Below are 16,363 nucleotides of genomic sequence, written 5' to 3' on the forward strand. Positions count from 1 at the left end.
TAAACACTGTAGAATAATTGAGCTAAGGGCATTAAAAGGTGCATTTTGGGTATTTTGTGCTTTTCTTGCACAAATACCTTTGGCAAAATACTGGCTGTATCAGAGCTAAGCTTCTGACTCTGGAGGTGACAGGATTTTGATTGTAGTCTGTGGGTTGGGTGTGGAACTCCCAACCACTCAAACCTCACTGTCACTCCAGAAGGGAAGCAGTTGGTCTGTTTTCATTATTGGCAAGATGTACCATATATTTATTTTCTAACCAAAGAGCACAACAGTACAGCTGCTGTGTTGACAGTAGAGGACAAAATGAGTATCCCAAATCTTACCCTTGAGACAGAACATTGGCTACTGGAAAAAGAGTAGCCCCTCCCCAATTTCACAGGACCTCTGTTCAGTCACAGTAACTATGCATTTAGGCCTCATAATATCTGCTCTGAAGACATGAATTGTGTGTGGTTTTGCTTTGGGCCTTATTTTGAGGCAAATGGGAGAAGGGCTTTAGTCTTACCTTCTATGGTTTGGAAACACTGTCCTTTTTTGAATAGGTGGAGTCATCGGCTGCCGTGTTGATTATTTGGAGGTCACCTTTGGAGTCCTACAGGCAATAGATTGATAAATGAACTTCATTGCTTGGTGTGGGGACTGTGTTTTAACTTGGAATTAAGAATTTGTTGATCTAAGGCGGAGGTGTATAGGAAATCCTAAAGGTTGTTGTTTGGGTAAGCACAAACTGTTTGAGGGGCAACATGCTGTGGCAGAAGTAAGTGCCCTGTGGAACTTGCTTTCCAGCTGAAGATATTTTCCCTTATTTTCAAATATACTTTGTAGAACAAATGTTTGCCTTGACTCCCCATGATTAGGAGGGAGACAGCTAGTCAGAGATGCTGCTTTCTCCCTCTGGGTCACTGGTAAACCTCATACAGGTGTATTTGTGGTATCCTTATAAGCAGACAGGGGTGTATAAACATTTGTGATCTTGCTGATTTGAGTGGTGGTAGGAACGAACTAGATAGGCACAAGTACATGCTAATAGTTTTAAAGTGCACAAGCTACCGGTAATATGTAGCTTCCATTTTCCACCATGAATAGCATTACCCAAATGTTTAAGTCATGGTGCTATATCAAACCAGACTTAATTATCTGAAGAATTTACCTGCCTCTGTGTGGTTTGACCTTGAATGATAGCTGTGTAAGATGGGATGTTCTTAGGTAAAGGAAAATAAAAGAGAAATCTTGCAATTAGAAGGCATATTATGTGCAGAGATAGAAAGATGTAAAAAGGTGTACAGTGAAGAATGCATTAATGGTTTCCCCAGTCTGGACTTCTAACAGCACCAGACAAGGCTAGAAGCGGGACCACTCCATCCTCATTAACAAACAGGGAAGGTGAGGAACAGTGTGGTCTTTGAGTTATTTGCTGTTCGGGGATGTCAGGTTCTCGGCCATGCAGAGATGTGTGGTTCATAGCTGAGGTGCAGTTTGGCATTCTGCATCAGGGTAGTTTAAATCAGCTTACACTTTGGGTAGCCTCTTTTAGCCTCTTAGAACAAAATGCATTGTACTATTTAAATACAAAGAAGTACTCAGTTTCTCTTGATAGCAGGTCCTGATTTTGCTGATGCAGAGATAAGTACTTGTCAGTTCAGTACCAGGCAAGATAAGGTCAGACAACTAGCAAAGCCAGGCTAGATTGAAATGGTTTCTCCTTTCCTGTAAACACCTGGGTTTGTTCTCATATAAGCTAACGGACTGCTGGTTGTTAGTTAAGGAATGCAATTTTACACATTGATATTTGTACGCACTGTTGTGTTTCTGTATTGCAAATGAAAAAGACATTGGAACGACAGAACAGGTCTGAGTTCTTCCTGCTTGGGGTCTCTGGTGTGTCAGCTTAGGAGTTTTTAGCTTGTGGGTCCTTGAGGGGCAATATAAAAGGTTCCTTGCCTTTAGATCGTTATAAATGAATATAATTTATATCAATATAAATGAATAAAAAACCTACTCCAAATGGTATTGCCTAAATAAAATTATTTTCATGACAAAAATTGAAATGTTTGAGTAGCCAGGTGAGTAATGAAATTATATTTGGGCAAAATAGTTTGGATTTTCATGTAGTGAGAGTAAAAGCGTGATATTTTTTTTTGCCTTTTTACGTTGAACTAAGCTTAATGCAATCAGAAATACGATTTAAAAAAAAAAAAGCTTAAAGCTGTTTTTGAGGAAGCATTTTCCACTTTTTTTTGACAGGAAACTTCTGTGTGATCTCTTTCTAAGTAGTTTCTAAGTATTACTTCTCTGTGGATGGGGAGAACAAAATTAAGTTTTGATGTCTTGGGGCTTTTATCTTGCTGTTAGGGAGTTTGAGGCTATTGTTTCAAAAATAACATGAAACAGAGAAGAAATTTCAAAGATAAGAAATCAAAGATGAGAATATCGGAGATAAGGCTATAGAAAATACAACTTCTGCGCTGAGCTGACATTTAGATTATTGCTTTAACTACTAAGGAAAGACAAGGCCAGCATCTGTCAGACATGCAGGTTCCAGCAAAGTTAAAAGTTACAACCTATATGGCAAATAAGGAAACCATGATATTGTTGACAAACTAAGAGCCTTTATTAGAGTCTGTATCAATAAGTTTGTTTCCAAACTTCCTTTTTCTTTCCTAGACAAGTTTATATAACAGGCAGATTCAAAGTGTTTTCACTTTGAACATCATTTTTAAGCTAAGACAGTAATTTTTCTAGCAAATGGCTAATTTTCATGCATTAAGAAATACTAATTGTAAAGGGCAGCCAATAGATAAGCTGAGGAAACAAGGAAGATTAATACTCTTAAAATTGCTGTGCAATTTTAATGAAATTTTTAATTTTAAAATACTGCAGAGAGAAATTACAACCCATTTTGAACAATTAGAAGGTAAAAGTAACTTTAAATATTTCATTTTCTCAGTGCAGTCTTTGATTGAACAAAATTCCGAGGGGGAAAAAATCTCCAGATACCATTTGTCTGAGTTCAAATGTATTCAGTGACTGAAAGAAGTTATTCACAAATTCAAAAAGACCAACTAGTGAAAGATAAAGTTTTAAACAGTCCTCCCTATTTATCACTGTCTTCTGCTAAGCTACCTTTCTACTCAGAAACTTCATTGTAACAACCAGACTAAACTTGCGTTAATTTGTTTTACCTTTGTTGAGTGTCCCTTAAAGGAATGCATGGGAAGTACTACACCCCCATAAAAGATGTATTATTAGTTACTCTGTAGGCAATGTGTTAATGAGATGTTCGAGAGCTTGCAGTTTTGTTCATAGGATTTGACCAGCCAAAGTTGTCATGCATTGCAAATGGCTTTCTGTAAAGTCATTTATGGATGCAGCTCCCAGTTGGTATATGCTGTTTGGTTGATTGTAACTATGGTCTTCTAAAGCCTGTCTTCTGCCTGTAACATGCAGGAAGTGGCAATGAGCTTTCTCCTTCTTTGTCCTAAATTGCTGTAACTGAGTTAACCAGCCCTTCTGATACATGCCAGTTAAGTCAGTGAATTCACAAGGGAGTCCTGGAAGGATCTGAGAACAAGCTTTGTTCAGTATTAAGAGAGAAGGTCAAAGGGATGTGGTCTTAGTGCTGTCATCAGAGAAGATGAAGCCAGGTTCTTCGTGGAGGGTCAGTGGTAGGAAGAGTAGCAACAGGCACATGTTGCAACAAGGAAACACAATAAATTATTCAGTGAGATAGTGGTCAAATGCTGGAATAGAGGCCCAGAGAGGCTGTGGGATCGCTGTCCTTGAAGACAGTCAGAACTCACCTGGACTGGACCTGCTTTGAGCTAGGGATTAGAAATAAAGACCCCCAGAGGTCCCTTTCAACCTAAATTATTCTTACCAGACAGTTTGCCTGCATTAACTGTATGAAAGACCCAGTGCAATTTCACTTTAGTAATACCGTATCTTGTCAGATGTCAAAGTGTCAGTGACTGAAAATTAAAGAGCTCCTTTGTGATATCATTGTCTCTCATGATGTAGGTATATTCAAACTGTACTGAAATTTTTCTTAGGCAACCCATCTCGCTTGGAAGCATAATCTTGGCAGAAGCCTGAGGTGGAAAAGACAGTCATAGATTACTTACCACAGAGGAAAAAACACAGCTGCTCAGAGGCCAAAAAAGGGGAGGAATGGAGAAAGCAAGCTGAAACTTTGTATCTGAAGTAGTAGCTAAGTGAGAAATGCTGCAGTAATAATTTGACTGAATCAGTTTTCTTAAAACATTGCAAAATGCCCATGTTCCTGAAAAGGGGAAAATTGAGACCCAGCACAGGGTAATTCAGGTAGGAAATGCACTTTCAGGCCAGGCTTTCGACCTTATGGTAAAAATCTCATGAGAAGAATTGGAGTTTTCCTCCACTAAGTATTAAAAATTTGTCCATGCTATTTCTACCTTCAATTAAATTAATGTTTAAGATGTCTCTCTTTATGTGCTTCATTTACTAGCATATTACACAGGTGAATCATTTGAAGAATTCTTCAGTGAAATATAGAAATAATTTTCATGTAATGTCAGAAAATTAACATCTTTCTTTGATGTATTACTCTAACTTAATATCCCAGCTCAGTCTTTGTTGATGTATTTACTCCAAAGTTGAAGCAATTTGGAACACTAAATGGTATGACTGCATTTCATCTTGTTACAGGCTTAGTGCAACAGCAGTCAAGCACCTGGTGAATGTATAACCCAATTTTTGTACAGGGCAGGAATTATAGGTAAAATTTGCATTCTGGCTCCAGAGCATAATGTCATGCATCATTCACTGGACCAGATCTGAATTGCTGTAGTGTTTGTAACTGGCAGACAGTGCTGATGACTGAAACAGCACAATGCTTTTAAAAGGACATTATCTTTTCAGAATGTCTTAAAACTTTTGAGTACATCTTTTCCATAGGTATCCACAGCTGGATTTGGTACCACAGATCTGTATGAAGAAGCATGTAAAGATCTGCCACTGAGACATTGATATTGTGAGGACATATGTTTACTATAAGCTATGTTCGTTCTCCAGTGTTCATTTGTATGGTTTGTTTGTTTGTTCTTTTCCTCTCCAAGCACCTTTACCTATGGGGACTGCTGGCACTAGACAAGAAAATAAAAAAAAAGTCTTCTGCTAGTTAAGAGGAACAAGAATTATGATCTTGGGTTCCATACTCACAAAAGCCTGTCAAATCTCTTCCGTCTGGAGTTCCCTTACACTTGTGTAGCTGGAGCATGAGCATGTTTACGCGTTAAAACAAGTAGTTACATAAAATTTTGACAATATAATTTTTAAAAAGTTATGAAAAACTATCTCACACTGTTGGACCTATTTGTACTGGATCAATGCAGATCGCGGTTAAGACACGGATAAACACAGACTACATATTAAGTGTCTTGTATAGTTGGAGTATTGTCTGTTGGTACAGTTGTGTTTTAGTTACTGTCAACATGCATATTCCTAACTCTAAAACTAGGTAGGTATAGAGCCTGATGGCTATGCTTTTAAAGTTAAAATCCAGATATAAATACTTGAACAGTGAAGACATTGCTTTGTGCGCTGAGCAATGATCAGGTTGTAGTGTGTTCTAGATTTTGTGTTTTCTTTAGTTGGCAGTTTTTGTGGACACTTGGAACACAGCTTAGTTATCACCACTCCTTTTTGGCATCATGGGATATCTACTGAGTCTTCTATGTGGGCTTCTACTTTTCCATGCTTTTAGGAAATATCAATCTCTCCATAAGCATAAAGAGTTTGACCAGGCTTGTTTTGATGTTTCTGTCCCTTGGTGATGAGGCAGAGAACATCACAATACAAGTTCTTGTCAGTCAAATGCAGCTAGTGTGGAGGGAATGACAGGCACAACCAGATGTTGCAGTCTGGCTTCACACCTTTATTTTTACTAAAAACTCTGTAGCATCACTTTTGAGCAAAGTGCTGACAGCCTTTTTATTTAGGCTTATAAAACTTGCAACTATTTTGGTATTTCAAAGAAACCATAATATTGAACACCTACTTAAGCTATGCTCAAGTGAAATGCTTGTTTTCTTTCTACTGCTGCAATTTACCCTTAGGGCGAAGATTGTAATCTTCTGAGTTCTTCCACCCACCATGTAAAGTGGACTATTACGTCACGGTGACCCTGCTTTGCTATTCCTTATCTATATAATCTCCTTGATGCTTTGCAGCTGTCTCTTAATAAACAATGTAAGAGAGTTGATAAATTTCTTTTTGGAGAGAAATCATGTTCAGCAGAGGGCAGGTGGGGGAGAGAATAATTTCATTTTCATTTCATCTTATCATTTTCACAGGTTTGGAGAGGAAGCCCAGGGATGCCTTAAAACTTCTAATTCATACAGCACTTAGGTAATTTGACCAGACCTATTGTGAAGTGGAAACCTATGGGTGGGACTTCGATACCACCCTCTTCTGTCTCTTCTTCACTGAGTGGCATCACTGCTGACTCGACTCACTGGCATTGTTTTCTCTCTGTAATTTTAACTAGCAGCTGCAGTGGGTGGTTCATTTGCATAAATTTGTCCTTTAAAGACAGATGGATATAGGTGAAGCCCTGTGCAACATGTGTCCAGATCTTAGGGGTATTGCCTGCCTAATGTGAACTTCATTAAATGCTCTCCTACCAGGCAGTGATGTCAAGATCAGCAGGTTTTATGCTGTTCTTTGTGTGTGGCGGTTGGTAGTAGGATTTCCATCAATACTGATGATACGAGTCCTTATTTTTTGGTATACGTTATTTAAGAACTGAGAACCCCTTCCCTCCATCTTCAAACTCTGTAGTAACTGGCAGAGCTGAATTGTGTTATCCTTTTGTTGTCAGTATATGCTAACGAAGACTGATGGTGACTTGCAGATTTCACAAGGAAGGCGTAACTCCTGTGTATGCTCTTAGGTTCCTTTTTTGAAAAGTTTAAGAGACAATCTTGTGTCAGAGAAAGTTTTGTAAAAGACATTCCAAGTATCTTACTACTTATCTGTGTTAGCTCACAACAAAGATGTTTCTCATGTCCCAACAATTCCTGAGGGAGAGAAACATTTGAAAACTCTTGGTGGCTTGGATCCTTAAAGCTTTTTTTCAAAAGTGATGTTAAGCCAAAGCCTTGGCACTGTGACAGGAGGAAGTAGCTCCATTATAACACTGCTGACAAAGCTCTGTTGCTTCCAGAGCCCAGGTTAGGATATATGTGAGACTACGCTGTGTCTTGACACATTAGGACCCAGCTTTGGTGGCTCACTATTCCTGTGGAGCATGGACTTGCCAGCAGAGGAATGGTAAGGCAGCGGCACCAGCAGTACATTTGGCACCGATAGGAGCTTTTGCTGACAAGCGAGCTGCAATTATTTTTTGAATCATTTTGATACCAAAACCAGCTACCGGCTTCTTCAGAGACTGAGTCTATCATGGTATGGGGGTACTGTGATTGCAGAGCACTTCCAAAGTGGGTTAGGATATAGCTCCACAGAGGAAGGTCAGACTAAGCTAGTAGAAATGAATCTAGGAAAGAACTGAACACTTGCTGTATAATTTGGCTGGCAGAGCTGCCAAAAATCCTTTAGGATTTTCTGGTGCCTTCAGTTGGAGCTGCAATGTCATTGTATCCCTTGCTGATTTAGTTGAGGCAGTAGAAGTGTGTTCTTGGCCTAAGTCACATGGGTGACACTTCAAACATTTGATCAAGGATCTTGAAAAGAAAATAGTAAGTAAATGACAAGAAGGAAGAAAAGCTCATGCTCTGAATTAAAATAGTGGTACAAGCCCCATCTGTTGTCATTGAACCTCTGCTGCAAAGGAAGTGAACTCAGGACTGGCTGTAGTGATCAGCCAAAGCTGGCCATTGCCAAGCAGCCCCCTGAGGGTGGGCAGGCTGCTCTTTGTGCATCAGAGCCCTGAGAGGGCACAGAGCTTCTGGTTGTTGCTGAGAAAGGGATCAAGCATGTTGGGGGAGCATATGAAGTGAGAGAGCAACTGCCTGTGGCAGTATCAGTTTCTCCCTTTCTTCTGCCTACCTGACAGGACAACTTGACTTTAAAGCTCTGTCCCAGTTTGGGGCTCAGCATGGCCCCAAGAACATTCCTGTGTAGTAGATAAATTCAGTTTTTCTCACACTGCTAAGAAGCCCTAAGCCAACTTATAGTAAGTACACCTTCAGGTTCCATTGCAAATCCAGAAATTAAATGCTGAATGGGAAGAGTGTCCTCACTGTTGTTCTTAATGTGCCTATCTTTGGATTAGCAGCAGAAAGAAGCTTCTCTTGTAGGATCATTTTTATGCTCCAGGAAAAGCCGTTATGGCCATCTGTTGAGGAAAACGAGCAGTTTGCAATATGTTATATCTGTAAATGGATAAACTCTTCCAAGCATTACATGTGTTTATATAGATACTTTGGTGTAATTGAGTATAACTGAGGAATACAATTTGCTGCTTCATTTCTAAGTAACAAGCAATAGGACAAGAGGAAATGGCCTCAAGTTGCACCAGGAGAGGTTTAGTCTGGATATTAGGAAAAATTTCTTCACCAAAAGGGTTGTCAAGCACTGGAACAGGCTGCCCAGGGAAGCAGTGGAGTCACCGTCCCTGGAGGTATTTGTGACATGTAGATGTGGTGCTTAGGGACATGGTAGACTTGGCAGCACTATGTTAACTGTTGGACTTGATCTTAAAGGTCTTTTCCAACTTAAACAAATCTATGATTCTATGATTTCCCTGCAGCTGGTAGCCAGCGTGCTTTTGATAGTGGGTAACTGTCATTTCAAATGTATTTTATATATGTCTATATGATAATGCAAGAATTAACACAGTAGACTCTTAATCTTTCTTGTTCAGAACTGGCTAATTATTTGAACAGTTATTTTGGCTCAAATGTCTTCTGAAGGCTCTCAGCTGGATTTATTTGATAGCAGAATTGTGATTTCTACACCTTGGAGTGCTGGGACTATTTGATTTTGTTCCAGGCTTATCTTTCTCTGAAGTGTAGTGGAATATCAGTTAAACCTTAATTATTTAAGATTCTTGGATAAGTAACTATATTGTAAGGCTTCTTGTTAAGACAAACCCTGTTTTATTTTTCCTTTAATACCTAACTGGGAGAACTGATTTTAAAAAAGCAGCAAACATATCCTCAGAGTGAATAGAGGGTTTTTTCCGGTGTTTCATTTGGTATATTACATAGTACAAGCAGCAAACTAGAATGGCAAAGCTAAGATAATTGTAACGGATTTTAGTGATAAGCAGCCAAGTGTCACATGCTAATAGCTTTGAAGTTCTTGATTCAAGATATTCAATTACATTAGTGTGATTTACTATGCTTACATTTCACTTACATTCACAAACCACACATGGTGTGTGTATAATAGGTTATTTTTTTGTGTGAAACTCCTCAGTATGGCATTTGAAGTGGATTCAATAGTCCTGAGGTTTTCTGTGTGTCAGTGCCTAGTCTCTGCGCTTACAGCTACCTATGCTTCAGGTATCTCAACAATAATACTGCTGACTCCTTGAGATTCGATAGCCAAACCATCAGGCAAGTCGTTTACTTGTTTGGCAGCCTGAATTTTACTGGGCCTTCATGTTGTGCAGTCCTGCTTGTAAACCCTCAGCTCATGGAGTCATGTTATAGAGCAATCTGAACTTTGCTGGTATTTCTTTCCTTTGCTTTTAAAATACATTTTAAACTTTTATAGTTATGAGAAAGTGCTGTAGAACATCAGTTCTAACAGCTTTGCAAATGGAAGTGAAATTAAGAACGAACCCAGTTTCTTTAATATTTTCTTAGATAAAATATGCTGTTTTCACAATTGGGAAGAGCAACACTGGGACTGTTTAATATTTTTGCTTGGCAGTATCGAGTTCTAAGTGAAGGATTTGGACAGGCACATTTAAGAAACAAGACTGTGGATAAGAGGACAATTATGGGCCTAGCTGTTCCAGTGTGTCAGCCTATAGAGGAGTTAGTCTGTTTTCTCCCTGGCTTCTACGCTGTTCCCAATAAAATATATTCTGTTATCCTGTTAAGACGCCACGCTGTCTTAGAAGGTGTCATTTTATAAACAGTGCAAAATATGCACCCTCGGTCCAAAAGCCTGTAAGCTAGCCTTGCTGCAGGAAAGGCAGACTCCTTGTGACTGGTACAAATCCAGTGAACATGACTTTGCTTAATTCTGTGAAAAATCTTTGCTGCTTGCCCACTAAAAAACATCAGTACTGCTTTCCAGTAGCGGAGGATCTTCTTGTCTGCATTTATCCATAGGTAAGTTATTTTGGTCTCTTAATTTGTTCAGTCTCCTGTCTTTCCTATTAATGATTTTTAAGATGTCTCTTCTACATATTACAACATCGCAAGCGGGAAGACAGTGGGAACTTTGTAAAGTAAGAGGTGACTGATGGCATTAGTTAGCTACATGCTAAAGGAACAAGGGAGAATCTTAGATATGTACTTCTAGTAGAGGGTAATGGAATATATGTATTTTAACTGCTGACTTTTACAGATGGTTTGTATTGCGTCAAGTGAGTCTGCCTGCAATGGGGACTACTCAGAGCATCCAGAACTGGGCACATTCAAGCATCTCCCAGTGCTCCAGTTATTGTGGGGCTTTCCCCTCCCTTAATTGAAATGGAGTTATTTGTATAGGTGCAGCACACTTTTGTACAGTGTTCTGTCATACATTATGTGTCTCAATTTCTTTTTGGTAATTTGCTCTGTGGTAATGAGTCCTTTTGAACTGTCAATGTGTGTATAGTTCCATTTACACTGCTGGCACTTTGTTCTGAACCTTCTCCCCTCCTGTCCAAATAAATTGCTTACACTATCAGATCTGTCTTACTGTTCACAATAGTACTGCTCTGGATTCTCCAGATCCTCCTTCGTTACTGAGTTTATTGCTCATTTTGCAAAGGGTTCTTTCAAACTTCAGTAGGTATAACTTTAAATAATCCCTGTTAATTGTTGTATGAGTCAGAGAATGAAAGGGAAGGAGGAAAAAATATTTTTAATTGCACAAACTATCCTGTGGAGGGGTCTAGCTAACCTGTTGATTTCTTGTTATATAGTAATTTATATTCAAATTAATTTTGATAGCTGGCATTTTGTCTGTATTACCTGTGAATGTGAATGTTTAAACTTCTGTAGCAATTTATAATGTAGTTGATGTTGACCAGAACAGTATTTTAATACTGATAGGAGGAGTCTTGTGCAGTGATAAGAGATACAGCTGGTAGTCAGGAGTCTGGGAGTGTGGTTAAGGATAAGTAATTGAATGACCATGTTTAAAGATAGTATTGATTGTTTGTGAGAAGTAAGTTTCCAGATGATAGGGAAAAATCAGAGACAAAACTCTCTAATACCCAGTTTGGAGTTTTAGAAAGTAGGCATTCTTTATTTTCGGCGTTGGATGCACGGGGAATAAGTTCCACCCAATGTGCATACCGACTCTGTTCACTGTTTATGTGGCAGATCTATACATATTAATGACATTTCTGAAAAAATGTTAGCATATTCATTACAGTTCCAAGAACTGCTTATCATATCTACACTCTTACCACGCATGTGTGGCCTTATGGGTTGAGGGTCCTCTGGTGGTGGTTTTGGGACATCTTCATCCTCTTCTTTGTCATCTTCCTCCTCTTATCCTTTTCATGACCTTCTCTTCTTCTGGCCCTGTTTCACCACTCTTGGCTCATGTCTCTGTTTCAGACCGGTTCTTATCTACTTAATAGATAAACTATATGATGTGCTGTTCTACTAGTAGCTAAACTACATAATACAGTGTTGTACAGTTCAGCAATGTCATGGATACATCAGTTGCAACGTTTACAGTTACGCATACTGGCAAAGTTCCCCTAGTATCGCAGAGATGCACAGAGAAAGGCTAAGAGGCAGAGGTCACAGCTGCAACAAGGATTAGGAATAAGGAAAAAAATAGTTCATAGTGAGGTTGGTCAAACGATGTAACAGGGGTTACAGAAAACCCTATGCTATGAAAATGCTATAGTGAGAAAAAAATTCTGCTATACGGAGGAACTGGAGGGCAATGAATATCAGCTGTTGTGGCTGATCACTGGTTTCCAATCACTCATATACACTTGTAATAAAGATAGGTCTGCTTTCTCTACTATCACTCTGGGCTCCGCCTTCAGTCCTGGGCCAGCCAGGTGTCTTAGCAAGTTCCTCGTTACATACATGGAATATTAATTTAATCAACTTGCTGAATCTCCAGTCACAATGAATTCCCATCTTTCTTCATTTGTGCAAAGCTTATTTGCCAACCATGCAGCTGAATGAGAAGGAATGGGCTTGCTTTTTACAGCCAAGGAAGCCTTGATGCCAACAACTGATAGAGTAATTCAGTGAGACTGGGAATTCCAAATTGTGTAGTTTCTTAAAGAAAAATTATTGCTTATCTCAATTAGTATCATTTCCTGAAGGGGTCTGTGGCCTACATTCTGCTGGAGCTCAACAGGTAACTAAACAGAAGAACCTTTTAAAACTTTTATTCCTGAACACCCAAAGTAATTTCATCTTTTTCTATAAATCTTGCCCTTACTGTATTTTGTGTAGCTTGGTCTTGCATCATAATGTGAGATAGGAGAGAAGCACATGAAATCCTCAAGGCCTGAGAAATGCACATTTGAAGCCAATGAATAAGCTTAGTGGCATTTGGGTCAGGCCCCAAGAGGTGGTTCTGAAGCATTTGAACCCTCTTTGCCTGATGATTATGTTTCAGTACTGTGTTGTCAAATGATAAAATACACTGGGAGAAGACAGGATTGCTTGGGGTGCTATATTACTCAGCTGCCCACTCTACTGAAATCAGTGGGACATTTTCTCACTGACTTCTGTGGATCTCAAAGTAAACCCTATAAAAAGTAAATACTTTCACAATGGTATTTTGTTTAATCAGATTCTGCTTGTCACTTAAAGCTAGTGATTTCACCCCAAAATGAATACGACTATTTAGACTTTGATTTTGCCGGAGTTATAACATAAATTGAGAATCTAGAACAGAATTAGAGGAAACAATTTTCCTAGTGCTACAGGATCACATTTTTAATCATGTAGAAAAATGAGTTTCCATCTGGTTCGAACTGTGGAGCACTAACTTTTTTCCAGGAGAAGTTGGTAGTCTGAGTTTTAAGAATTTTAAGCTGCTAACTGTAGACTTGGTTTTCATATTTTTATTAGACTCTAAGCCCTGGAAGATCCAGAAACTGTAGGTTCAAAGCTTTCCGTCTAGAGAGTTCAGCTGCTCCTGTCTTGAATGCTAAATTTCTGTCCTGTATGGAGGTATAAGTAAGTAGGGAGCACTTAATGCTACAACATCTAGTGTTTTTAGGTCTTTCCCTCTTTTGGAGGTGCTTATTCACAACTCTTATTTCAGATAACTACCGTTAGTATTTCCCACTGCATGCACATACTTGTAAACAACATTTACCTCTCCAGGAGTAGAGTCTTGTTGTTTATTTTTGCAGAAGCAGGCAGATGCTCTTGGTTCATTTTCATTTCATGACCACAGTGCCAATAAAAGAAATGGTTCAGACACAGCCCTCAACAAATGGTGATGGGGAACCTGCAACTCCCAAATTCATTTGCATGTACTTTGGGCTGGAGTACAAGTTTCAGAATAGTAGGCCCTGTTTCCAAATGCAGAGCACACTGGTTACTCCTTTTAATCTCAGCATCTTTCTTCTTCCCTACTCATTTATTACCTGAACTGACGGTAAGGCTGAGTGTGCATGTTTCCCTGATTCTTTGCAAGGTGCTGTGGAGAAGCAAACTTCTTATACTTCACCCAGACAACTTGAAGAAAAGCTTTTTGGAGATTTTTTTTTTTTGTGTGTGTGTGTGTGTGTAGGACAGCAAAATGGCAGTGTGGACATGGGAGAAAATTTGAAATCTGAATTCAGATAACATCTTAGAGTTATTTCATGAATCTAAGGAGCCCAGTTACAACTTTGCAGTGAGGTTCTCTAAAGCCCTCTGTGGATCATATTTTGTAACAAGGTAGATTGATTGTGTGAGCTGAATTAAAGGCTTTTAGATCTCGATGAGAGGCATGTACTGTTTCTATTTCACCTCAGAGTTCCTTACTTTCGTAGGCACTAGATGGCTAAACATTTTTAAGCCATTCAGTCTCTCTGAGAGAAGAAAGACTAGCTAGCAAACGTGTAATACTGGTTTTCAGTGTAATCCAGTTATCTAGCCAGGCCAGACTTCTGGACTTCCATGCTATTACTTTTAATGCAGTAGCTACATATAGGAGCTTTTGTAGCGCTAGTTACCAGAAATGCTGGGCTCATGTCTGTCTTCTGATTTTCTACCTGATTTTGGAGCCAAGGGGCCCAAAGCATTGATTAGTATCCATCTGTGCTAAGCACATGAAAAACAGATCACAAAGGAAATCTGTAAACTAAGAAGTTTACAATTTGGTTGTCTCCTGCTTAGTCACAGAGTACTAGAGGTTGGAAAGGACCTCTGCAGATCATCTATTCTAAAACTCTGCTCAAAGCAGGTTGCTCAGGTTTGGGTGTCTCCACCCAAACACCCAAACCTGTTGCTCAGGAACACTCAGACAAGGTGTGTGTCTCCAGGGATGGAGTCGACACAAGTTCTCTGAGCAGCTTGTTCCAGTATTCAACCAACCTTACAGCAGAAAGTTTCCATTTGTTTAATCAGAATTTTCAGTATTTCAGTTTGTGCCAATTGCCTGTTGTCCTATCACTGGGCCCTGCTGAGAAAATTTTGGCTTCATGTTCTTTATTCCCCCCCATCAGGAATTTATACACATCAGATCCCTCTGAGCCATGAATCTCTTAAAAAAATGTCAGAAGAGCACATTAATCTCTACTAAATAAGCTCTAAGTATGCTAGACATAGAATATTTTTGGGACAGTGGAACCGTCTTCCAAGGTCCTCACTTTTTCTTTGTATTCCATAGGGTACATGGTCATGGTGCTATCAAGGTCTTTCACACCTTTTTTTTTTTTTTTTTTTTTCTTCTTTGGCTTGGGGTTTTTTGTTAACATAGTATATGCTTCAGTTTCAGCACAGTGTACTTTAAATTTTGTCCAGTTGGTACTGCCTTCTTCCTTGCTATTTCACCATGGAGGGGTGAAACCATAAGGCCTGGTCTTGCTTCCTCGTTCTGTGCAGTCTAGCACTGGCTAAGAAGTTTGTGTGGGAAGTGTATGATGATACACTGTTTTCCTCGGAAATGAAAAAGAACGTGTGCAGCAATGAACTGGAAACTTCAGTAGTATGTGATTTATCACTTAGTTCACTTCCTTATCTACAGTGTCACTTTCCTCTCACAGAAACAGATCTTATTCAGTGAATGTTAAAGCCACATGGACATTGAAGAAATAATGAGGTTATAATGAAGTGAAGAAGGAAGAGTTTGCAGCAATGAAAAATGAGCAATTTATTCTTCCATGTACATAGTTAATTGACAAAATACTTCTAACGCAATCTACCTCATCTACATTTACGTAAAATAATACTTTTTTTAGCCACCTTCAGTAGACTCAGAATCTATTTTCCAGGCTGCCAGCTTCCTGGTAACTTGACATCAGTACAACAGCCCAAGCTGGTGATTATACTAAAAGAAGAATATAATGGGACAAAAGAATAAGACTATGGCTTGTTGTAATAGTTGTAGTGATAAAAAGAAATGTAATTTTATACTTGCCTGCTGTTCTGAAAAACCAGTGTATAATTATTGTGGGAGGAGGAAAAATACATCTCTCCCCCTCACTCTGCTACTTTTTCCCCTTCTCTTTAGTGTTGAAATCATCCAGTTTAATTAAATCACCAACCCATTTCTGCACAATGGATGACATTTCATTAATGATGTAAGATGTGCATGAGAGAGAATTAACCCAATTTTCAAATGGATTTCAATTTGGAAAGGGCAGCATGTAAAAATGTCTTGTAAATGTGTGGGATGAGCTTGTTGAGCAGCTTTCTGAAGGAGACTGGATTATAAAATGATGAATAATTAGATAACAGTCTCTCCTCCACCTCAATTTCTGTGTCTTTTCATAATCCCAGTTAATGGAAACTTGGGTACCTGACATCATATATCAGAGACATATCAGCAATAGAATGGAAAAACAGACTTGTGATGACTGCTAGCAAAATACATATACATACAATCTTCTCTGTAATTTTTAGCTAAATAGACTTCAGTGGCTTTGTCAAAGTTACCACCACCTTAAACTGTTCTCTTTTTGGAAAAAAAGCAACAAAAAGAAGAAAACTAGTCTCCCAGTCATTGTTTTGAATCATCACTTTTGGTAGTCCAGATATTATTGTCATGCTTAGTTGAGGTG

General features: G+C 38.9%; 1 protein-coding gene across 4 annotated transcripts in view; it reads left to right on the forward strand.

The window, feature by feature from the left end:
* CPNE4 (copine 4) overlaps nucleotides 1–16,363 on the forward strand; it is a 320,303-nt gene that overhangs the window by 101,515 nt on the left and 202,425 nt on the right. The window lies entirely within an intron of this gene.

This window comes from Falco cherrug, chromosome 4, assembly GCF_023634085.1.
Source record: "Falco cherrug isolate bFalChe1 chromosome 4, bFalChe1.pri, whole genome shotgun sequence".
Taxonomy (NCBI): Eukaryota; Metazoa; Chordata; class Aves; order Falconiformes; family Falconidae; genus Falco; species Falco cherrug.